The 25,303-nt window shown below is 40.2% G+C and overlaps 1 long non-coding RNA gene across 1 annotated transcript in view; it reads right to left on the bottom strand.

Annotated features, from left to right (window-relative positions):
- Window positions 1-8,386, bottom strand: part of LOC126483647 (uncharacterized) — a 66,878-nt gene extending 58,492 nt beyond the window's left edge. The window contains exon 1 of the long non-coding RNA XR_007587751.1: window positions 6,729-8,386. This is a non-coding gene — a long non-coding RNA (uncharacterized LOC126483647). The remainder of the gene's footprint in view (window positions 1-6,728) is intronic.
- Window positions 8,387-25,303: the final 16,917 nt, after the last annotated feature.

The following is a 25,303-nucleotide window of genomic DNA, read 5'->3' as shown; positions in this document are numbered from 1 at the left end:
ATCAATGGGAGTGTACGTAGAAAAGACACATCCGTAGTAGTCAGGACAATAGCCAGTATTCGCGAATGATGGAGGCCATTGCAGTTCAACTCTCCAAAGGTGGAATAGGACTGTTCGTGCAAATGTTAGAGGCAATAGAAAAGCAATCATGCGAAGATAAAAGCGATCTTGCAGCCAAATTAGAGCCAATCGAAAACAAGCACGCGAAAATAAAAAAGTCCTTCTCACAAGACCGATACGGTGTAAATGTCGTGCGATTAGGGCCTTCCATTGGTTACATCGTTCGCCGGGTAGAGAAAGGAGTAGAAGACAAGCTTCAAAAATTTTGTGAAGAAGTCAAGGAATAATTGAGAATCAAACAGAGTGCTAAATTTCAGGAAATGGATAAAAGAATTGCGGATATTGATTCGAAACAAAATGAGCTTAAGGTAGTATTTATTAAGGAAAAGCGAGGGATTTTAGAGCACCGAAGAAAAGTACGTGAGAGGTAATAGCTGAAGTAAATATCAATGTTGACCAAGACGGCACGAACTGCTTGGAAGGAGTAATTGCTCAGAGTACTGCTATTAAGGGAATGCAGGAGAAGGTAGAACTGTTAACATTGACCACACAAGAGCATCTGAATTTGCGAACCGAAGTAGGGACGATTTCGGACACAATCAAAACCCTAGAACAATGCGAGGGGAGTAATGACAAAACCTTGCCTGCTACAATAGGAGAGACGGAAGAGGTCAAGGAGTTACAGAATTTTAAGGTAGGACAGTTGAAGTCAATAAGCAGCACCGAGACTAGGCGCATGAGTTAGATAATCGACTGTGGCGCGTCGAACAGGCGTTCCGTAATGGGCCAGGCGATGGTTGGAATGAATGCCGAACCACGAAAAGGGGCGCAAGTGCGATAAAACGGAAAACACGAGTGATTCCGATAGGGGCGCGGAAAATTGTAAGCGTCGCCCGCATAGAAATAGAGTTGAACAAAACCGCGAACGAAGGGCACAGAAAGAAATGCGTGGTTTCTATTACAATCATTTCTTGTCTGTGCGGAAATTTGAGGTATTCAAAATGCATCCAACGAGACTCATCCCAGGTCGTGGGCCGAACAATTCTGTTATGCGTTTCCTTCCACTTGGTCGGATGCCTACAAAATTGAATTCATGTGTGGATACTTAGAGGGAGAACCTGCTCTAAGAATGCGCGCTGTTGCGAGGGAATGCGCGACGCGGGATACCAAATTATGCGCAGTCGAACTCAGCAAGTCCGGCTCGATTCTTTGAGCGGATGGCACAAATGAATCAGTCACTATATCAGCCATACAGTCCGTCCGAATTAATTCGGATCTGTTTGACAATGTTGCCGGAAAAATTACGCCGCATTGTACTAGCGGGGCGGTGCAAGGACGATTTACAAACACGTACAAGTCTCTTGCAGGAGTTAGAATAGAGTTCTCACAATGCACTGAGACGAACTGAGCAGTGTGCCAATGAAAATTATCACAGGCCGGCGAGAAATAGAGGTTGGAGCCCGAACCGTTTTGGTAGATGCGAAAGATCACAGAGGCGAGATCGTGGGAGCGATGATAGGCCGTACCGATATGGCAACAAGCACAACGGAAGAGGGGAGAACCCATGATACGAGAATAGGAACGGGAATAATTGGCGGCAGCAGAATACTTGATACTACGGTGAGAATGGATGTGGTCAAGCCAATGATAAGAGGGAGACAGTGGTAGTACCACCTGTGGTTGAAATACGCTCTCCTAACCCAAGAAATAACCGTTCGCACGATAGGGGAGCAGGACACCAATGACAAGTGTCTGAACCGGTGCTGAATACGACGAGTGATGAAGTCATGTAAGAACCGCTTCACTTAGTTAACTGTGTTATTCGCGAGGATGTAAGGGAAGTGTTGATGGAGGAAACAGAAGAAACGAAGGCTATGGCAGTGAACTTGATAGTGACAGTATTGGTGGGCACTCTAAGTTTTTTCTGCATTCTGGACACGGGAAGTTCTCTGTCCATAATTAGCGAGAATGCGTTCCAACATTGTGAGGAGTTGGCTAGTTCTGCATTTGTAGGGAATAAGTGTGAAGGGAGCAATCCTGGGGAAGTGTACTAAAGTAACAAAGCAGGCTCGAATTACGTTTGGATGTCAAGGGGTGGAACTAGAAGCAAATTTGTTTGTTGTGGAGTTTAGGCACAGATTTTTTGTGTTCCCACCAAGCTGTGTTAAGACTTGGGTGGAGGTGAAGTGACGTTAATGGTAGATGGTGTGAGTAAAGGAATTGGGTTTGATGATTGTGCGCCAAAGGAAAAATTAGGGTCGAGCTGTATTAAGCTAATCACAGAGCCAGGATTGCGAACTGAACATGCAGGACGTAATGAGCGGGAACTGAACTGAGATTTCCTTATGACCGAGCAGCAGAGGCGAGATATGATCGCTGGTGCAGTGAGAGAGAACATTCTGAGTGTTGACGCGTAGACGAAATGGAACAGGCCGAACTGTCCGAAGTATTACAGAGGCATAATAGGGTCTTTGTGGAATCGGTTGGGAAGATTCGGAATTTCCTGTACGAATTCAGAGTCAAAGAACAGGAAAGATTCTTTACTAGACCATACCAGATTCCGCTCGCTTATAGAGAAGCAGTGGAAAAGGAAATCAACAGTATGCTGGCGCAAGGTATTATTGAGAAGACGACGAGTTCCTACTGTAGTCCGTTCGAATAGTTTTAGACTCGCATCAAATCAACACGATTATAATGACTGAAACCAACAGACAAAGAATCCTTAATGAGTTGTTACAGAACTTTCACTGTGTACAAGTCTTGTCGACAATCGGTTTGAGAGCTGGGTACTGGCAGGTGCAATTACATCCACGCTGTCGACAATACCCAGCGTTCTTGTGCTATGGCACGTGCTACCAGTTTAAGAGTCTACTGTTCGGTTTGAATGTGTCTTGGGGGCTTTTATTTGCGATTTGGATTCAGTGTTGCAAGACAACTTGAAAGCATGGATCACCTTGTGCGTGGACGGCATGCTAATTGCCGAGAAATCATGGGCCGACCACAATAGTGTGGTTGAACGGGTCTTAACGGTGTTCGAGGAGGCTGGCATCTCTATAAATTTTGAAAAGTCGCGTTTCGGGAGGCGGTCAATAAAGTTCCTAGGGTACATAATATCTGGTGCTGGTATACTGCCTGACACGGAAAAAATTAAATTCATTAAAGAATACGCAGTTTCATGCACGAAACGCTAGTTCTCAGACTAGTGAACTTTTATAAACGATTCGTGGACTCGGGAATCATGTCGACACCCCGAATTTGTGAGCTGACAGGGAAAGCAGAAGCTTGGAACTGGGATGCCAAAGCTCAAAAGGAATTCGAGGACATTCGTGGGGCGTTGGTTGATGTGCCACTTTTGGCACATCCCAACTTGTCGAAATCATTTTGTTTGATGACAGATTGTTCCGGAACGGGTCTCGGAGTGATTTTGTTTCAGGAAGTGGAAGGACAGCCACCGACAGCCGCCCTCTGCATGGAAAACCATCTCGTTTGCCAGTCGCGTTGTTACGAAATGTGAGTGAAATTACTCAGTGACGGAGCTCGAGGCATTAGCGATCGTCTGGGCGTTCGAGAAGTTTAGGTACTTCCTTGTAGGACGACCAGTGAAGGTGTACACTGACGATAAGGACCTTCAGTTTGTTATGTCGGCAAAAATGACGCATGGGAGACTGTCTCGGAGGGCAGTGGCACTGCAGGAACATCATTTCTCTGTGAAATATATTCCAGGGCGACAAAATTTCATTGCCGACGCTCTATCTCGAGGGCGTGGTGAGTCAGTACAAGAGGGCAGAAACAGCCCCTGCCATCTGAACAATGTGATCTTCCACAACTTCGTCACTGCCTCACTACAACAGATAGCGCATGAACAGGACAAAGACCCCACAATAAGAGAGGTGAAGGAAAAATGACATGAAGGTGATCGACCAGCATTAAGCCAATAAAATTAATAAAGGACGATATACTGTTCAAACGTAGAAATCTCGGAGATTCGCGATGGCTACTAGTAATCCCGGAGGAACTGGTTAATAAATTAATATGGCATGTACACCTGAGTCACGCGCATATCCGAGCGCGCAGTTGCTTCGGAAAATTGAAGGAGGCATGCTATTTCAACAACATGCTAAAAAGGATTCGAAAAGTATTGGTAAAGTCTAAGGTGTGTCAGAAAGTCAAACCACCCGCAATATCATATGCAGCGCCTCTGTATCCGATTATGCCGACGAAGTTGCGAGAGCTAGCGGCCGCTGATTTATACGGGCCAATCCTGCGAACGAATGCAGGCTTTGCACACATCCTTGGCAAGTAACCCTCGTGAGAGGGTGATGTGTGAACTGGGCAAATTGTGTCGAATCTACTGCCATCGAAGGCATATAACTTTGTGATCGCCACATGAAATCATTTCAGGAAATATTGAATGGCCTGGCGAACGAATCCCCCTCCCTAGATCGAAGAGCGATTGAGGCAAAGTGCTATGAAGAGGTTACATTAGCATAGTCATGTAGCAAGTTTATCAGAATTTCACGTCAGCGACTTGGTTATGGTAAGAACACATGAATGAAGTTCGCGACCTAAAGGAAGAGTAAAGAAATTTCTCCCTATGAACCATGGTCTGTGGAAAATAACAGAGATAAAGCACCAGAAGACAGTAACCTTGGAAGACCCTGAGACTGGATAACGTGAGGGTTTGTACAATGTCAAACATATCAAGAAATGTCTAATATTGTAGGTAAAAACAGTAGCCACACACATAAAACTGAGGTGGTTTATTATCATATCATGTGGCACAATATCAGTAAAATTATGATATGGATAGTTTTAAATGTGTTAACTTACCATAAGCAAACCTTTGGAAGAAGGAGAACGACACAGAGCAAGATATAGTAAACTCAGCGCCAATTAAAGAGGAGGTGCCTTATTTATCAGTACCAGTCTTACAAACTCCAACTTATGCACGAATATGTTGGTAGGAAAAAGGATCCTGCACACCACATAGTAAGTGCCATGGAGTGGCATCACGTATTTGTAAACAGAAAAAAATTATAACATTGCTGCAACTCGAGAGCTTAGGATGTTGAAGTCATATGCTCTGGCTGATCAGGTGTAGTGTAAGATGAAGGATGAAAGCAAATCCGCTTGCCTAGAACTATTAATAGATATAACTAAGGTATAATGTTACTGAAGTATGTTATTGGTAAGATTAAATAATAGATAATTCTGATCCTGAGGTCATAACAAAAGGCACATAGGCAGTAAATGGTAGTTAATTCAATAAATACAGTAAATTACTGAAGATAAATGGCTCCAGTAGGTGACCTCTCAGGGATTAATTTTTTTTTTTTTATGTTCTGTAGATGAAGTCTTTTACATAAACCAGTAGGAATTTCCTAGGTGACAGACACAGCAGGGACTGGTCTGTACTACTTTTTATTGCCAGAGGCAATAGTATCCACATAGTAAAAAATGGAGGAGGATCTATAATATAAATTATGTGGACCCATTCACAGTTTGTATCAGCCAAAGGGTTAAACTTTATGTCCTAGGTGTGGCCTCACAGGTCGTTAGTGTTTACTGTTACTTTGTTACTAATGCATAGGGATGGTGCAGGACACTACAGGGTTGTTTAATTATTCTTCCCCAAAGCTGCCATGGTTTTCTTCGACAGCAGCCACTTGAACATGACGTGGACCACTGATATTGCTTCCTTCATGCTAGTGGTTTCTGACACCACAGCTGGGACTTTGCATTATGAATTCATCAGTCAGGTCTTCATCTACTGTTCATCTTACAGATCCTGATTTTGAGGATACTGTTTTAAAATGGTCTGAGGACAGTTACGATGTGATGTTAGATGGAATCAGAGCAGTGTGAAAACTGGTTCGTTGATTTGAATGAGGGGACCAAACAACGAGGTCATTGGTCCCAGCAGATTAGGGCAGGATGGGAAAGAAAGTAGCCATACCCTTTCAAAGAAACCATCATGGCATTTTCCTGAAACGATTTATGGAAATCATGGGAAACCGAAATCAGAATGGCTGGGCACAGGTCTGTACCACTGTCGTCCCAAATGCGAGTACAGTGTGCTAACTTCTGCGCCATCACGCACAGTCTGAAAGTGAAGATGAACTTGTTAGCCACCTGTGTTCCTTGAATGAAACAAATGATCGAAGTCATCAAGACAGAAGTGTAGAGACTGATTCTTCATCTAAAGGTTCTGCTAGAAATATATTTGGTCAAAACAAATATCACTGATCTTTGAACCCTCTTCTCAAGCAATCTCATGTTCAACAACATAACATCATTTGTTAGCCAATAATGTGACCACCTACTCAGCTGTTTAATAATCCAGATCCTCTTACTATTTCGAATTTGCTTATGACTGATGATATTTTGAGTATCATATTGGACTAATGTAAAAATAAACAAAGGAAAGCCTGATCCAAATGTTTGGTATGAATCTGATTTATGTGAACTAAAAGTATTTTTTATTATTATTTTATTCAACTATTTTCAAAACCTTGGGTGCCAACTGTAGATTATTTTATTCCATGGGTGGTTTTGGACATGATTTGTTTGGATTTGTTATAATCAAAAATCAGTTTATGTACTCCTACTATGTGTGAGATTCAATGATCATGCAACCCATTTTGAACACAAGCAAAACAATCCTTTACCTTATAAGCTCCCTTCGTCTTTGGAGATATATGGGTTAATTAATGATTATTATGTTACAATCCTCTTGTTGTAGTTGACCGTGTATATCGAGACTTCGTTCATTGTTAAATGCAATGGTGTGTTACTAACTGATGGAGACACATTAGGAACTGATAAAATTTAATTTATATTCTTTATCACACTGCACAAACATAAACACACTATTATTCAAACTGTGTGCCACTACTATTAAATATAGAGATAAATTCTTCGCTACGCAACCGCCTTTGTCTCACACAGCCTACACCTTCCACAGCCTCTCAACAACTGCCTCTGCTTGCGACTCTCTGCGCCACTGGGCATTGTCGCCCTCCAAAGAACAACCACTTACAGATACTACACATCAATACCGTCACATCCCCACCAAAACAAAACTAGAGTTAGGTTACCTGTTGAGGGGACTCAGAAGTCCTAGCGAAAGTTATACAATAAAACATCAAAATTTGAAAATTACACTAATAAGTATTTCATGTCAAAGTAGTTGCAATAAGTATCTGACCCTGAGAACAAATGACTTTCAAAATATAACTAATGTTAATTAACCTTATCTCCATGTACATAAAACATGATCAATGAATATAGCAATTTGAAAATTATTTAATGACAGCAAGAACCTTACACATAATTTACTAACTGTCTGATAATCAGCAAGAAAAATGTAAAAAAGATAAGATAATGTGACTGACACAGTTTCCCTTTTATTGGAGATATCAAGCATATTAGTAAAGGTTACTCTTAATTACACACATGAATCACGGTAAAGAACATAATTGACACTAAGGAATGGAATCTGAATAAATGAGTCTAATTTTAAATAACCTAATACAAATGTAAAACCTATATACACAAAAGCATTGACACTATGCATCTGTCAAAACTACAGTTACAGGCGTAAGACATTTTATCAATTAACTATTGAAATTTGTAAATTGGCACACAGCACACAGACTACTTATACAAAAATCAGTACATACCTTTAAAGAAATATTTTCCATTTACAACCAAGTTATATTGAGTGAATCATTTATAAACAAAAGACATTTTGTTGGCTTGAGCACTTTTCAAACCATAAGGAAATATTGGGTACTCTGCTTTGGGGACCTACCTATAAGCTGAGCAGAACTTCACACGATTTCACTAGGGGGGCATTACCTCCTCTGAGGACTCACAAACACTATACGTAACACAGCACTTATTACTCTGCTTTTATCACTGTCCTATGTGTTGAGCTGGTCGTCACACGCAGTTACGACGTTTGATGCAAGGGAAGAGTGACATCGACGCCGCCAGAAACAGGAAGATCTAGGAAATGTTGTTATGCCCACGAAGAATCGCCGCATTCCGCGTATGGTTCGTCGGCAACACGTTCCCGTTATGTTGACAAGTGCCGGATGCCAGTCAGCTGTTCGTCACGTCAGCCATCTCCTCCTCCCCCAATCCGTAACGCGCCAGGCGTCGAAGGTCTTTGGCAGGCAGGCATGAAAACAATAAAATAACATTACGGCAGCGTGAGGTAACAAAAGACTAACTAGTGGTGGGCAGGAAATCGCGTATCTGTTAAGCCCGGTCCACACGCAACGATCTGTCTGCGCAGACATCGGCGCACATGTCTGTACATGCAAAAGATCGCTGCAAATGTGGTGTGTTCACACGACACAAACCCCAATCTACTACTCGCCCGCCATCTGTCGGTGTAGAAAAGAAATATCAGTGGCAAGCGACTACGCTCCCCGAAAACGTCAAAATTTAATTCAGTTATTTTGAAAAATAGAAATGGAGGAAGTTCTGTTGTGGTCTGTGTTCGCAACTTGTGTTGCAAAAAACATTCAGACCAACCGCAGGAAACAGGGAAAATGGTCAAAATGGTGCAGACAGTGGCTGCTAAAGCGAAAGCAGTTTTGTCACGTAAATTTACTGCGAGAGTTGCAGGGCGAACCTGTTTTGTTTTACATAACCTCGTGTTCCATTTCCTCGCACATTGGCACTCCAATTTCATCTTCAATTGTACTCCTGCTTGGTCTTGGCGTTTCTTGATCACTAAGAAAGCCAAGTTGATCAAAATACCATAACGTTGGCTGGTATACTTGATCTACTCCTACACCAGATCTTCTAGATTTCTGAACTTTGGATAACTCTTTTCGGTAAACAGTTCGCTGACAGACTAATTTACTTGACTTGCCTTCATGAACTCATCCTTCAGGAAAGCGTAAACAGCTTCACATGTGTTGGGTATTATTTCACTCAATGCTTGTTTCGATATTGCAGATGAAAATTCCAAATCATTGTAGCTCCTTCCTGTTGCTAGGAATCTTAATGTTACTGCCAGGCGTTCATGAGGAGAAATTTCCCTTCTCATACAAGTATTTTTCTCATAATATGAGGGGTTACATGCTTTAAGAGATAATTACAAGTTTCGACATCCATCCGCAAATAATTTCGCCAGTTCGCAACGAAATTATTTTTTTATTACCGTTTCTCTGTTTGCCGAGGCGCCAACTGCCGGCAATTTTTCAATTACAGCATTGTATGCTGCTGTCTTTTTGTCTCGGTCACTATATTCTTTACTTTTAATCTTCCACAAACATGGGTGGTTTCTGTATATTTCAATGAATTCACTTACAAACTCTCGAGAACACTGACGAGTATCAGCCATTTTAATGCCCTGTGCACACAAATACAGACACTAGACTGAGCAAACAGCTGTTTCGCGCCAGATTTGCGACGATCTGTCCACACGCTCCAACTTGTCTACGCAGATGTGGTTTGAACCGACAGATTTGAGAGGTTTCGCTCAAACCTCCAACTTCCAGGTTTGCACACACCTCAGGTTGGTGCAAATCTTCTGTTCACACACAACGATCTGTCTGCGCAGATGTGATGTGCGCAGACATTTGCGCAGACAGATCGTTGCGTATAGACGGGCCTTTAGAAATCGCAGTGACTGAGAAGTCACAGATATCACAGTAGCAACTTTACAGAATCTAACTGCGATTTCAGTCACAGTTAGCAGTCGCAAGTAGTATTTCACATTCAAAGACGTGAGCCATCTATTGGTCGAATTTAGCACTGCTTTCTGCGATTTCAGTGACAAGTCGCAACTAAGAGTCGCAAGTAGCAACTAAAAAGCGCGGTTAACAGTGGCATCTGTTGGCCAAAGTTCGTACTACGTCCATCTCTGCGGTATGCTATGGAGTCTAACTGCGATTTCCGTGACAAGTCGCAACTAAGAGTCGCAAGTAGCAACTAGAAAGCGCGGTTAACAGTGCCATCTGTGTGTCAAAGTTCGTACTACGCCCATCTCTGCGGTACGCTATGGTGTCTAACTGCGATTTCTGTGACAAATCGCAACTAAGAGTCGCAAGTAGCAACTAAAAAGCGCAGTTAACATACTTTTCCTAGTGTCATCTGTTGCCCGACGTACGTACTTCGTTATGAGAGCCTTGTGCCTCACGAGATCGATGTGCTGTGTGTGCATATGAAGGGCTTATTTCAATAGTGGTACAAGTCCATTTTCGTTAATTTTGAGATATAGAGTCGTAAAGTTAAATGAGTGCTGAAAAATCTGCAGTTGAGATACCAGAAATATTCAAGCATATGGCTTCTTGCTAGAGATGAACCTTTATTTATGTTTGTTTGGATCACTAATTTCAGAAGCATTATAGACAGAAAAGTGTAGGTAATGGACTTGTACCACTATTGAAATAAGCCCTTCATATTATATGACGACATGCACATTCAGCGTCAGTTATGGTTGGTCAAATACTGCTGTGACTCTGAATGTATTATATTAATAAGAAGCAACATTGCCTTTTTCTCCTGAAAATGTCAAGTAACGTAACAAATGTGTTTGATTCTGCTTCCAATATGACAGTTTTGGTTAATACTCCACATGCCTACAGGACTTTGCAATGTTAACACAGCAGAACTCAGACATCTGTATAAGTGTAGAGAAATGAAAACAGTCATATGAATGCCTCACTTTTGTTCTGACACAGTTCAAGACTCGGGAGAAAAGTTTTACACCTGGTGCTCTACATGGCAACTTCACACACAAGAACTTTTTGCCGACACTACTACCACCTACATAAGTAAGCTTTTCCTGTGTCACTTTCAAGTAATGCACTTAAGCTATTCCTGATTTAACTGGAAGATCTGTACTTCCCACTTTCATATCAACAGCCTCAAAATGCATATTGTAGACTTCGGGATATGTTACAGGTCAGTGTCACACCAAGATTGTGGAGAAAGGGGGGGGGGCGGCACGTCGGTATCCAACAAGTGTTTACCAATAAATAAGCGGCGGAAAATTACGGGTATAGGACGGCTTAACATGTGGAAAATGAGATTTTTATTATTCACTCAATGTATTTAACATTTATTATTCCTTTAAAATCGCACAACAACTTCAATAAGACACTTTAATCAGTCGCACACTTATTTCATAATTATTTCACTTTTAAACTTCAAATCCTCTAAGAGCTGTCTTGAATGTTCACGAGTCTCTCTCAACAGCCTTGATGTGGATAGATATGTACAGCAACCAGTAATCAGTCAGAACTGCGTCTGCAAAAACACAAGGATTATTAAACAATTTTTGCTGTCACTAATTACTAGCAACATAATTGACAGAGTAGATTGCTAATATTTGCTATATCACATTTGCTAATATTTGCTATATCACATTCGCAAGAACGATCTCACTGAAGTAATTAAGTCCATCAAAACGCTTAGAAACTAACCTCTCGTCTGACGAAAACGGTCTAAAGACTGGCAATTTCTTCAGATCTGTTGACAATGATATTTTGAATTATCACTTTACTGAGTGACTGAAATGTAGTTCAGGTACCTATGAACATAACAATATGTTAGAATTCATTTTCTAAACACGAACTATTACGGTACTGTGCGGCTACTTACATATTAATTACACTATTAATATTTTCACAGTTGTTTCTTTAATACAAAATTAAGGCCAACGGAAGAATAAACGTAAAACATACTTACCAATGACAGGTTTGTTGAGATGCAATTTTCTGTGTGGACAGATGTAACTTTTTCATACGATGGTACGTCGCAGAAATCGCAGGAATCACAGAAATCGCAGAAGTAGCAGAAGTCACAGAAATCGCAGAAGTAGCAGAAATCGCAGAAGTCGCAGAAGTCGCAGAAATCGCGGAAGTAGCAGAAATAGCAGTGGCGGAGGGATACGCGACTTAGGTTCCTTAACTGCGACTCTTAACTGCGACAAATCACAGTTAAGAATAACAGATACTGAAAAGTAGCATTCACAGAAATCACTGATATCGGAAAATCGCAGTTTAGCCCATCACTAAGACTAACGCACTTGCCTGCTTCCTGAAAACCAAAACACACGCTACAAGTGTCGCTCCATTGTCCACTGCTGCGCTTGTCACAGGACATAAGAGAAAGCCACACGATATCAAACACAGAGAATAAAATGCACTCACTGCAGCTACCGACTACAGTATTCAAGATCTCACAAATAGCTACCGACTATTGTCCAAAGGCTTGTCTATCAGTAACGTAGCATATTTATAACTAAACACGGTTCACTAATTGACACTTCCTGGTTGCCAGATTTAATCACTTCTACCTCCACTGAATTTGGGTGAACCGGCTTTCTAAACTTGAATGGTCTTTTGTAATAATGATTGAACTTTTTTATCTCCTTATTCACACTAGATGACTTTGTGTGTGTCCGAATTAGGATCAGATCTCCAACCTTGTACGTGATAGGTTTCACTATTTTATCGTGGGCTTACTTCCTTTCTTCTGCTTTTCTCTTCACTAAAGGTATTGCATACGATTTGTTGCGAAATTGTTCATGTTCCTTGACTTTAATTTTGCAAACACATCCTTTAATTAATGCAGGTAATTTTGAAAACAGGTCAACTTCGCGTCTCAGCACTTCCATTAATTCCTCTCCTTTTGCTTCCGCCAAGTTCACTGACGTCTGAATCTTGATTCGAAAACTAGTCAGAGCAGCTTCATCATTATTCTTCTCTCGCAGAGCAGGATCTTCCTCAGACTCATCATAAGTTGCCAGTTCCTCTTCTCCTCGGAAACGCATTAGCCTCATCTTCACGCACGCAGCGCCCTTATTTTCTTCATTAATAAATCCTTTAAACATTATCTTCTTCTCGACATTATTTATTGTTGTCCACAGACAACCCTTTTCAAATTCAATACTGCACCTCATTTCAGTCAACCAATCGATTCCAAGAACTAATCCGACATTAAGGGATCCAACAATTGATATGTTCTGCCCATACTCGTCTTCATTGATTCTAAACTTTAATAGAGCTTGACCTTTAATGGGTTTGCTTCTATTACCTACAGCACTGACAATACGTACGCCCTTCACGGGGAATGTTGGAAATGCCACCAGATTATTTAATTGTGGAAACAGATTTTCTGAATTTGCACTCGCTTCGCTCGCTGAGTCCAGTAGTGCATCCACAATAATTCCGCATACCTCCATCCCTACAAAAGGCATTAAGATCATTATTTTCATCCTCTCGATAAAAATAGTCTTTAATATCATCTACTCGTTCACACTTGATTGCGTTAATCGCTACATCCGACCCATTTCTTGTAACTTCAGTTTCGGAGCGGGTCGTCTTCGAAACTTGACTTAGTTTACCGGTTCACGTTCCTGTGGGTTACGCTCTGGGCTCCTTTCTTGTTCTGGTGATCGTTGTTGTCTTCTGTTTTCTTCATAGTGTGATCGATCTGAATACTGATTGTAATTAAATCTGTTCGGTGCGTCGTACTCATTTCTTCTTTGTTTTCCATCCCCTCTTCTATCAAATCTGCTTCGGTGGGCCATTACCACGCGAATGACGATCGTCATTATTTCTCTCGCGCTGTTTGCGTTTATGGTTAAGTACATCAATTCTATCGATCATTAGGCAGGTCTTCTCCATGTTCAATTTTGGAGTGAGTGCTAACTTTTCACGTACCGCGAAAGGTAGCTTCTGTATCAAAATTAACAACAATTCCTCTTCCTTGACCGGATCATCAAGATAGGCATTATCATTCAAAAATTTCTGCATATCTTCACGCATTGTTCCATAACGTCTTGCGTAGTTCGGCGGTGTAAGAATCTTTGATTATACATCCCATTTACTCAAGAATGCAGATTCAAATTCTTTGCACAGTAAATAATTTTCTGAAACGCTGATGCCCCAGATATGTGCTTCGCCTTTCATGTGGCTAATGCACATATCAATTTTCGCACGTTCCCTATACTGTCTTGGAAACGCGTGTTTAAATTGCTTAACAAAGGCAACTGCATGGATACCTTGTTTCGGATCGTAATCTTGAAACTTGCGTACGCTCAATCAATGATCTACAATAACTTGAGGTACGTTAACCATACTGTTATCAACTTCGCGTAATGCTGCATTGATTCCCTGACGTATAAGGTCTTTATTGACATTGTTCAAACCATTTCCGGATGACATTACCTTTTGGCGAATTTCGCCTACATTGGTACTCAGTTCAGTACATTGCATCTGTACGCATTGAACCAACTTAACAATTGTTTCTTTGTTGCCTTTACATGTATTCTTAATTTTAAAAATTTCATTGTTTTGAGCCTTAACTGTTTCTTGGATTTTGTTAACTAACGTGCTCGATTGTTTATCTTGTTCATTAACTTTTGTGTTAAGATCTTGCATTTTATTTTCAAGTTCTTCATGTTTGGTATCACATTCCTCTTGGAGCTCCTTATGTTTCTGATTAAGTAAATTAGTGAGCTCAGTTCGCAAGTTAACCATTGCATTTGATAAATTCTTTATTGCTTCATTGGCGTTCACACTTTCCTGTTTGATTTCTCTCAAAATCTGCACTATCAAATCGTTAGTGCTAACACTCGTTCCCATTTGTTGACTACTCACTGGTATTGTACTAGGTGTCGTTGAATCGAAACTAACTACATCACTGTCTTCCATTACGTTAAGTGTGGTATTCTCAAGTCCAAACTCGCATTCTACATTGATTGAAGCATTAACTTGTCCCTCCTCATTAATAACTTCACTTTGTTTTGCGTTGTGTCCGCCATATTAGCAATATTCACAAAAATCACTGTCCAATAATAATTAGTTCCAACACTTAATTTAAAAGATCATATTATAAATATCACCATCTCTAACATAGTTCAGAGGTCCTTTCCTAATTTCTCCTGTGCAACGTGGAAAACAATTAGAAATGAAGCGCTGCAGTCGCAATTAGCTGCTTCACTCACCGTTTGTTATGCCGTCTTCTCCGACGATCCGAAGATTGCAAAGGAATCGACGTCCGACACACGTGACACCAAATATAAGCTCCCTTCTCCTGGGAGATTATATGGGTTACTTAACGATTATTATGTTACAATCCTCTTATTGTAGTTGACCCTGTATATCGAGACTTCGTTCATTGTTAAATGCAATGGTATGGTACTAACAGATGGAGACGCATTAAGAACTGGAAAAATTTATTTCTTTTATCACACTGCACAAACATATATACACTATTATTCAAACTGTGTGCAACTACTATTAAAAATAGAGATAAATCCTTCGCTATGCAACCGCCTTTGGCTCACGCAGCCTACACCTTCCACAGCCTCTCAACAACTGCCTCTACTTGCGACTGTCTGCGCCATTGGGCATTGTTGCCCTCCAAAGAACAACCACTTACAGATATTACACACCAGTACCCTCACTAGCTCCCATGTCAGAAATTTTTACGAAGCTTACTGACAACCATGAAATGTTGGTAACACCTAAGATGGCAAAGTGAGTTAACAACTCTCACATACTCCTTAAACTTTGTGCATCCATTCACCATATTTTGTGTGTAGCAGAACCAAGAGCAGGAGCTATTGTAGAAAGATTGTAAAAATGTAAAACATGCTTTACCAGCGACCCTAAAAAGGAGAGTAAGATGCCTTACATTGCCATTGTTGCAAGAGGCCATTCTCCCTTCAATGCTTTACAAAAAATTTTGGCGAGTGCAAAGGAAACTTCTGAAAAGAAAATTGAAAACCTAAAAAGTGCTAGTGTAAGTTTTATATTTTTTCATGCTTTATTGGAATTTCTTGTGTTTTTATTATTATAAATACAATAAAAAATAAAAATATAAAAAAAATTAAATTTATAGTGCAGGGTGTTTGAGATTCTATAGAATAAACATTATCATGTCATATTACACTACTGGTCATTAAAATAGCTACACCACGAAGATGACGTGCTACAGACGCGAAATTTAACCGACAGGAAGAAGATGCTGTGATATGTAAATGATTAGCTTTTCAGAGCATTCACACAAGGTTGGCGCCGGTGGCGACACCTACAACGTGCTGACTTGGGGAAAGTTTCCAACCGATTTCTCACACACAAACAGCATTTGACTGGCGTTGCCTGGTGAAACGTTGTTGTGATGCCTCGTGTAAGGAGGAGAAATGCATACCATCACGTTTCTGACTTTGATAAAGGTCGGATTGTACCCTATCGCGATTGTGGTTGATCGTATCGCGACACTGCTGCTCGCGTTGGTCAAGATCCAATGACTGTTAGCAGAATATGGAATTGGTGGGTTCAGGATGGTAATATGGAACAGTGTGCTGGATCCCAACGGCCTCGTATCACTAGCATTCGAGATGACAGGGATCTTATCCGCATGGCTGTAATGGATCGTGCAGTCACGTCTCGATCCCTGAGACAATAGATGGGGACGTTTGCAAAACAACAACTATCTACACGAACAGTTCGACGACGTTTGCAGCAACATGGACTATCAGCTCGGAGACCATGGCTGCTCTTACCCTTCACGCTGCATCACAGACAGGAGCACCTGCGATGGTGTACTCTATGACGAACCTGGTTGCACGAATGGCTAAAGTCATTTTTTCAGGTTAATCCAGGTTCTATTATGGCATCATGATGGTCGCATCCGTGTTTGGCATCATCGCAGTGAATGCACATTGGAAGCGTGTATTCGTCATCACCATACTGGTGTATCACCCGGTGTGATGGTATGGGGTGCCACTGGTTACACGTCTCGGTCACCTCTTGGTCGCATTGACGGCACTTCGAACAGTGGACGTTACATTTCAGATGTGTTAAGACCCGTGGCTCTACCCTTCATTCGATCCCTGCGAAACCCTACATTTCAGCAGGATAATGCACTACCGCATGTGGCAGGCCATGTACGGGCCTTTCTGGATACAGAAAATGTTCGACTGCTGCCCTGGCCAGCACATTCTCCAGATCTCTCACCAATTGAAAACGTCTGGTCAATGGTGGCCGAATAACTGGCTCGTCACAATACGAAAGTCACTACTCTTGATTAACTGTGGTATCAAGTTGAAGCTGCATGGGCAGCTGTACCTGTACACGCCATCCAAGCTCTGTTTGACTCAATGCCCAGGCGTATCAAGGCCGTTATTATGGCCAGAGGTGGTTGTTCTGGGTACTGGTTTCTCAGGATCTATGCACCCAAATTGCGTGAAAATGTATCACATGTCTTTTCTAGTATAGTATAGTTGTCGAATGAATACCCATTTATCATCTGCATTTCTTCTTGGTGTAGCAATTTTAATGGCCAGTAGTATATGTACATTTTAAAAATTTTCTGTTTAAATGGTTTTTTTCATAAATATAAACTTTAAAATTTATTTGAATTCATGTTTTAGTTTGCTATCAATGCAACCCTTTACATAAAAAATTGAACCGCTTCACTGAAATTGTTGAATGCAATTTTTATAGCTATTAAATTTAGTGGTTTGTCAGACTGCAACTGGGGCAGAGTGTGACAAAGAAATTACATGGGAAGCTAAGGCCGCTAAAGATAGGTATGAGGGTGATTCAAATTAAAACTTTAGGAGTTCCATAAAATTTGGAAAAGTTGTGTGATAGAGGTGGCAGTAGCGTTCCTTGAGGTTCAGAAAATGACTGACAAGTGGCAGAGTGATGCTAAAACCCTGGAGAAGGTAGCAGCGTCTACAACAAGATGGCCACCCCGCTATCAACATGCACCATGACTGAGTAGCAATCTGTGATGGGTTTTTTGTTTTGTGAAGCAATCAAACCAGTAGAAATTCATCACAGAATGGCTGTGTATTGCGCTGATTCATTTTTGCCATTGCAGCAAGTGTACGAGTGGTGTAGGAAGTTTAAACGCAGTGTAACGTCTGTGGAGGATTTCCGAAGATCAGGCAGGCTCACTGCGTAGTGACGGACGAGAAAACTGCGTTAGTCGAAGGGCTTGTAAACGAGAACAGATGCATGACTGAACGAAATAGCCACACGTTTGAAGATTAGTACTGGTTCAGAGCAGAATGGTGTTCACAGTGTACTGCACTTCAACAAGGTGTCTGCAAAATGGGTGCTAGGTTAGTTGGCTGTCGAATTAAAAGATCATTACTTTGATGCCCGTGAAGAACTTTCACATCGTTTCCACATCGAAGGTGATGCATTTCCGGGGGAAAATGTTACAGGCGATGAGACGTGGGTCCGCTATCACCAACCAGGAACGAAAAGGTCAAGCTAGGAATGACGCCACAGCAAATGACCGAAATAAAAAAAATTCTATACTCATCCAGCTGCTGGAATAATCACACTTTTTCTCTACTGGGAGGCAAATAGAGTAGTGATGGAAACCAGTACTTTTTATTCAGACATAGTGAAAAATCAACTTCGCCCTGCAAGCAGAAGAAAACAAGGCAGACTACAGGTGTATTGCTATAGCATGACAATGCCTGATAACATACAGCTTCTAGGATGGGTGAGATTATTCAGGGAATTAAATTTGAATGTCTAGTACAACCTCCTTACACAACAGACCTCGCTCATAGTCACTTTCACCTGTTTGGTGCACTCTAAGAAGCAATGGGAGGCAGGCATTTCAGGAGTGACAAAGAGGCAACTGGCTACACACACGACCAAAAGAATTCTTCCATCATGGTATCGATGCACTTCCAAAGCAGTGGAATACATGCATTCAACGCCAGGGAGACTATGTCAAAGAGTGGCATGTAAGATTTTTATTCATTGATACAATTAAAAATATTATAGCATTTTTAAGGTTTTTCTTTGAGTTGCTGTTATATAAATTAAGCTCTGAATCACAATAAATGCAAGAGATTCTATCAGGGTGTAAACAAGCTATCAATGCTCGATTGTTGAAGTAGGAAATGCACTCTGGGTTGGGAGAATGTTTATCGCAAATAAGAGTACAGCACTATTTTTGATGGTAAAGACAGCGATATGTAAAATTTAAATCTAAAAGATCTATCTCCAGAAAAGTTTTGAGTAATGCCCTTTTGTTTCAAGCACTCAGTAATGGAGGCTCATGCAACAATTCTATTTTATGAATAACTAAGATGTCATATGTAAGTTAAAGGCAGATAGTTACTTATCTTGTAGAGAACATGCTTGCACAGGTTCTGATCAAATCATGATGAGAGGAAACAGTTTTACATAGTACCTAAGGAAAGATGGAACTATATAATTTTTTGACATACTGAATATGGTTTTCATGAGATTGAATAATTAGTAGTATTGTTCATTTGATGATGGAAAGATGTAGTAACTTTATTTTAAAAAGTTGGTATCTATGAGTTAATTAATTTGGTCTGAAGTTTGAAATCAAAGGCTACATACAAAACAGAATTTTCCATGCTACTGTAAACGAATATATTACACAGTGACTTTATGGAGTAGTCTATATCATCTTACTAATGAAAACAGATACTGTGAAAATGAGTAAGCCACTTCAACACAGATGAACTTGTGCCAAAAAAGAGGAATTCTAAGGATGTATCCTCTTACATGAGCTGGACAAATTCTCATTTCATAAGACCTTCAGATTTCAGCAGTACCAACTGGTAGAGACACCCCAGTCACAGTAGCACTTGATTTGTAGTTGCCAGATAGTGGATATTGTTCGTAGCATCTAACATTCCAAATTGTAGGAACAGTGTTGATTAATACTGAAATAATTTTAGTGTTAAGTTCCTGCACACTGCTTAATCGTGGACCTATACATACAGTTTCATGAGATCCAAATAACCTCTAGTTCAAAATATTATATGGAAATATAGTTTGAATCCATTTTGGTATTATTTTGTTTAATTGTGTTATATAGCAGCGCTGTTTATGTGTTTCTCTCTATTTGTTGTCAACTGGAAATGTCTTTAAACAGGTATTATATTCATATTGAAACATTTGGTATTATAACTCTGTATTTTCTGGTCTACGTAGTTTCCTGAAAGGAGTAGGTTTAAGGAACTATTTCACAGATACACATCGAGTAACAGAGTCACATCCTATTACTATCAATGGTATTAACATTTAATATTGAGTTAAGTGTTAAGAGTATTTTGTAAAGGTAATAGTTTAAATAACCAAACTGAGTTTGCTGTATGTGTGTTTGTATTTTCTTTCTTACTAGTGTATAGATTAGATACATATTTTGGTAAATTGAAGAGCTCTACAAATCCTCGTACAGAGAGTACAGTATCTTAAAGAAGTTTCTAGTAATAGCTATAAGAGTTACGCATGTGGGTATTTTTGCACTTGCTGGGAGGCTATGTAATGGAACATGAAGATACCTCAATAGCTTTCTTGGTCAGCATGAAGGATACATGGATTGTAGCAGATTAGTGAAGCTGTTAAATATTTTCTTGTTTGTGCATTGTAACATGTTTATTGTCCAGTGTCTACAATGCTGTCTGTGTTTTTCGTATGTTAAATGAGCAACACAGCATGGAATCGACAACGATGGGTGTCTTCATCCACCCAGTCAGCTGTAAGAGTATCTTGTCGATTTATCCAATCAATGGCCATGGGGAAGAAGAAGAAGTAGAAGATACATCGTGTGTTGACTCCCGACTGCGACGATTTTTTATGAAAGAAAAAATATGTCATGTAATTTTGAATTCAGGATAATGAAATACTAGCCAAATTTGCAAATTTCAGTTTTCCTATTCATTAGATGACTAGTTTCTGGCTGGGACCCATTTTCAAATCATTATAAGATAGTAAAAATGGTATTTCCGAAAATGCAAGAACCATGTCCAAAATGTGCAAACGAACATCGATATGCACTGTAACTGTTAGTTTGCTTATTTTTGATATGGTTTCTGCATTTTCGGAAATGCTATTTCTGCCTATATTACGATGACCTGAAAACAGATCCTGGCCCGAAACTAGTCATCGAGTGAATCAAAATATGAAATTTGCAGCAGGCCAGGTTGGCCGAGTGGTTCTAGGCACTACAGTTTGGAACCGCACGACCGCTTTGGTCGCAGGTTTGAATCCTGCCTCGGGCATGGATGTGTGTGATGTCCTTAGGTTAGTTAAGTTTAAGTAGTTCTAAGTTCTAGCGGACTGATGACCTTAGAAGTTAAGTCCCATAGTGCTCAGACCCATTTGAACCATTTTTTGAAATTTGCAACTTTGGCTGGTTTTCAGTTGCACTGTATAACAGATGTTGACAACCTTCAATTATCCCGGCATAATCAGTGTATGTCATGCCGTTAGTCAATATTGTTGTGGTCTGATGTATTGTATGCCACAGCTACTCATTACTTATGTAACATGGCTCATGTTGTGTATGGGGAACGAAATAAAATTATCAAGATGTGTGTAAAGTTTCTATGATGAATTTTGACTTGCTTTTACAGAAAAAATTTGATGTGATCTGAAATACTTAAATGTATTAACAGGTAATGCAATTTGTTCGAACTGTGAAGAATTTATAGAAAAGCAAGCCGATGTGTTCATCACACAGTTGGCAATAAGCAACATCTTTGATATTTATTGCAACTCATTTAAAGTGAATTTGGCTCTTACTGCTGCTGTCTTTTAAATAGATTGCACAGGAATAGTTATTTGATTGACATTCTAATTTGGAAGTGACATTGCAAGTGGTATTTGAATACATTATTTATGTGTGATAATTTTGACATTTTCTGTAAATACAAGTAACATGGGATCACAATATCGTGCAACCCATTGATTTAGTCAGGAAGAGAATTTCTAGTGAGGCGAACATGTAGAAATGTTTGTGAAAATGGGATATTAATTAACTTAAATTGGACTTTGACAACACGTATAGCGAATTAAAGTTAAAAAGAAGAAACTTATATATATATATATAGTGACACATCAATATATATATATATATATATATATATATATATATATATATATATATATATATATATATATATATTGATGTGTCACTATAACTTAAAGTGCATCTAATTATGTAAACATATTTGTTTCACTAATAGTGTTGATAACTCACTTTCAAAAATAAATGTAGGTTTGTAGGTAGAGCTAGCAATGGGAGAAATATAGGCGAAAATTCGACCTATGTGACTGAAAGTAACATCATAATACTAATGTGGCAATTTCATCTCTATATGTGCCCACATAGAAACTCCAGAAACAGAGAATCTGCCTAATTTAGATAAACATTTCTTTGGAGCTAATGGTTAGTGGCCTTGTGTAAATGTGTACTGCTATCGAAATAGAATTGCGATGTATTATATGTAATTGCTGCTAGACTTGTAGAGCACATTACACTACATAAGTGGTCGTACCACTACAAACATTACCAGATATACATCCATTGCCAAATCTTGCACACTCCTTGGATTCTCTTGGTGTGTGCAAAATCTTGTCTTTCTGTGACTTAAGTGGTGATTACTGTTGTCATTATTTGAGCGGTATATATTGAGCAAGTAGTAAAGGAAACAAAAGAAGAATTCGGAGTAGGTATTAAAATTCATGGAGAAGAAGTAAAAACTTTGAGGTTCGCCGATGACATTGTAATTCTGTCAGAGACAGCAAAGGACTTGGAAGTGCAGTTGAACGGAATGGACAGTGTCTTGAAAGGAGGATATAAGATGAACATCAACAAAAGCAAAACGAGGATAATGGAATGTAGTCAAATTAAATCGGGTGATGCTGAGGGGATTAGATTAGGAAATGAGGCACTTAAAGTAGTAAAGGAGTTTTGCTATTTAGGGAGTAAAATAACTGATGATGGTCGAAGTAGAGAGGATATAAAATGTAGACTGGCAATGGCAAGGAAATCGTTTCTGAAGAAGAGAAATTTGTTAAAATCGAGTATAGATTTAAGTGTCAGGAAGTCGTTTCTGAAAGTATTTGTATGGAGTGTAGCCATGTATGGAAGTGAAACATGGACGATAACCAGTTTGGACAAGAAGAGAATAGAAGCTTTCGAAATGTGGTGCTACAGAAGAATGCTGAAGATAAGGTGGGTAGATCACGTAACTAATGAGGAGGTGTTGAATAGGATTGGGGAGAAGAGAAGTTTGTGGCACAACTTGACTAGAAGAAGGGATCGGTTGGTAGGACATGTTTTGAGGCATCAAGGGATCACAAATTTAGCATTGGAGGGCAGCGTGGAGGGTAAAAATCGTAGAGGGAGACCAAGAGATCAATACACTAAGCAGATTCAGAAGGATGTAGGTTGCAGTAGGTACTGGGAGATGAAGAAGCTTGCACAGGATAGAGTAGCATGGAGAGCTGCATCAAACCAGTCTCAGGACTGAAGACCACAACAACAACAGCATTTCGTATGTGCAGCAAAGTGAACTGCATAGATTGTAATAGACCTCTATGACTATGCTCTGTATACTCTGTGGTATTGCCTTAACGACGGATTGTAATGCGCTATTCTATGTAATTATGGATGTTAAAATATAGTTTGCCTTATTCCTGCATTTTTCGTATTCAAAACTACTTTTTTCGCTGCGCTAGTTCCAACAGGTTATGGGTCCAGGCACAGGTGAATGCGTTCGCAATAAGTATTCTGACATATAAAAGGAAATATCATCGGAATAGTCCTGGAAGCGTGTAGTGACAGCTATCGGGACGAGCCGATTGCGGCGTAGTTTAATACTGTCTTTACTACAAATAAAGTGATTGTGAAATTAGTGCGGCGGAAATACCGTAAATAGAGACACTTTTACCTCACGAGCACTACACTACATGGAATTTTTCTGTGGAAATTTACTTACACTTGGACGATTTATGGGACATAATAAATGCTCCACTGAAGCCCATCGAGCAAAATTACGCAAATAAGGACCGGAGTGTAAGATCAAAGCTGATGTTATTGATTGATCCAGTGAATTATGTACACACAGAGAAAGCTACAATGGCAAAAGAAGTTTGGGGCAAGTTACGGAATGCATTTGAAGATGGTGGCTTTACAAGAAAAGTCGGATTACTCTGTTAGCTTATAACCACTCGACTGGATAACAGCAGCATGGTGACAAATATGTCAACAAGATAACATCCATATCGAATCGACTAAGGAACATTGGGTTCGAGATTGCTGATGAATGGTCTGACATCCCATCCCATAGTTGCTGATTCAAATTAGTTATTTAAGTTCTGTCTCTGCTTATTTTCAGGACATATACAGGGCTATTACAAATGATTGAAGCGATTTCATAAATTCACTGTAGCTCCATTCATTGACATATGGTCACCACACACTACAGATACGTAGAAAAACTCATAAAGTTTTGTTCGGCTGAAGCCGCACTTCAGGTTTCTGCCGCCAGAGCGCTCGAGAGCGCAGTGAGACAAAATGGCGACAGGAGCCGAGAAAGCGTATGTCGTGCTTGAAATGCACTCACATCAGTCAGTCATAACAGTGCAACGACACTTCAGGACGAAGTTCAACAAAGATCCACCAGCTGCTAACTCCATTCGGCGATGGTATGCGCAGTTTAAAGGTTCTGGATACCTCTGTAAGGGGAAAGCAACGGGTCGGCCTACAGTGAGTGAAGAAACGGTTGAACGTGTGCGGGCAAGTTTCACGCATAGCCCGCAGAAGTCGACGAATAAAGCAAGCGGGGAGCTAAACGTACCACAGCCGATGGTTTGGAAAATCTTACGGAAAAGGATAAAGCAGAAGCCTTACCGTTTACAATTGCTACAAGCCCTGACACCCGATGACAAAGTCAAACGCTTTGAATTTTCGGCGCGGTTGCAACAGCTCATGGAAGAGGATGCGTTCAGTGCGAAACTTGTTTTCAGTGAAAAGTAACATTTTTTCTTAATGGTGAAGTGAACAGACACAATGTGTGAATCTGGGCGGTAGAGAATCCTCACGCATTCGTGCAGCAAATTCGCAATTCACCAAAAGTTAACGTGTTTTGTGCAATCTCACAGTTTAAAGTTTACAGCCCCTTTTTCTTCTGCGAAAAAAACGTTACAGGACACGTGTATCTGGACATGCTGGAAAATTGGCTCATGCCACAACTGGAGACCGACAGCGACGACTTCATCTTTCAACAGGATGGTGCTTCACCGCACTTCCATCATGATGTTCGGCATTTCTTAAATAGGAGATTGGAAAACCGATGGATCGGTCGTGGTGGAGATCATGATCAGCAATTCATGTCATGGCCTCCACGCTCTCCCGACTTAACCCCATGCGATTTCTTTCTGTGGGGTTATGTGAAAGATTCAGTGTT

This window comes from Schistocerca serialis, chromosome 6 (assembly GCF_023864345.2).
Source record: "Schistocerca serialis cubense isolate TAMUIC-IGC-003099 chromosome 6, iqSchSeri2.2, whole genome shotgun sequence".
Taxonomy (NCBI): domain Eukaryota; kingdom Metazoa; phylum Arthropoda; class Insecta; order Orthoptera; family Acrididae; genus Schistocerca; species Schistocerca serialis.
The sequence above is the reverse complement of the archived record's forward strand: the minus strand, read 5'-3'. Positions and strand labels throughout refer to the sequence as shown.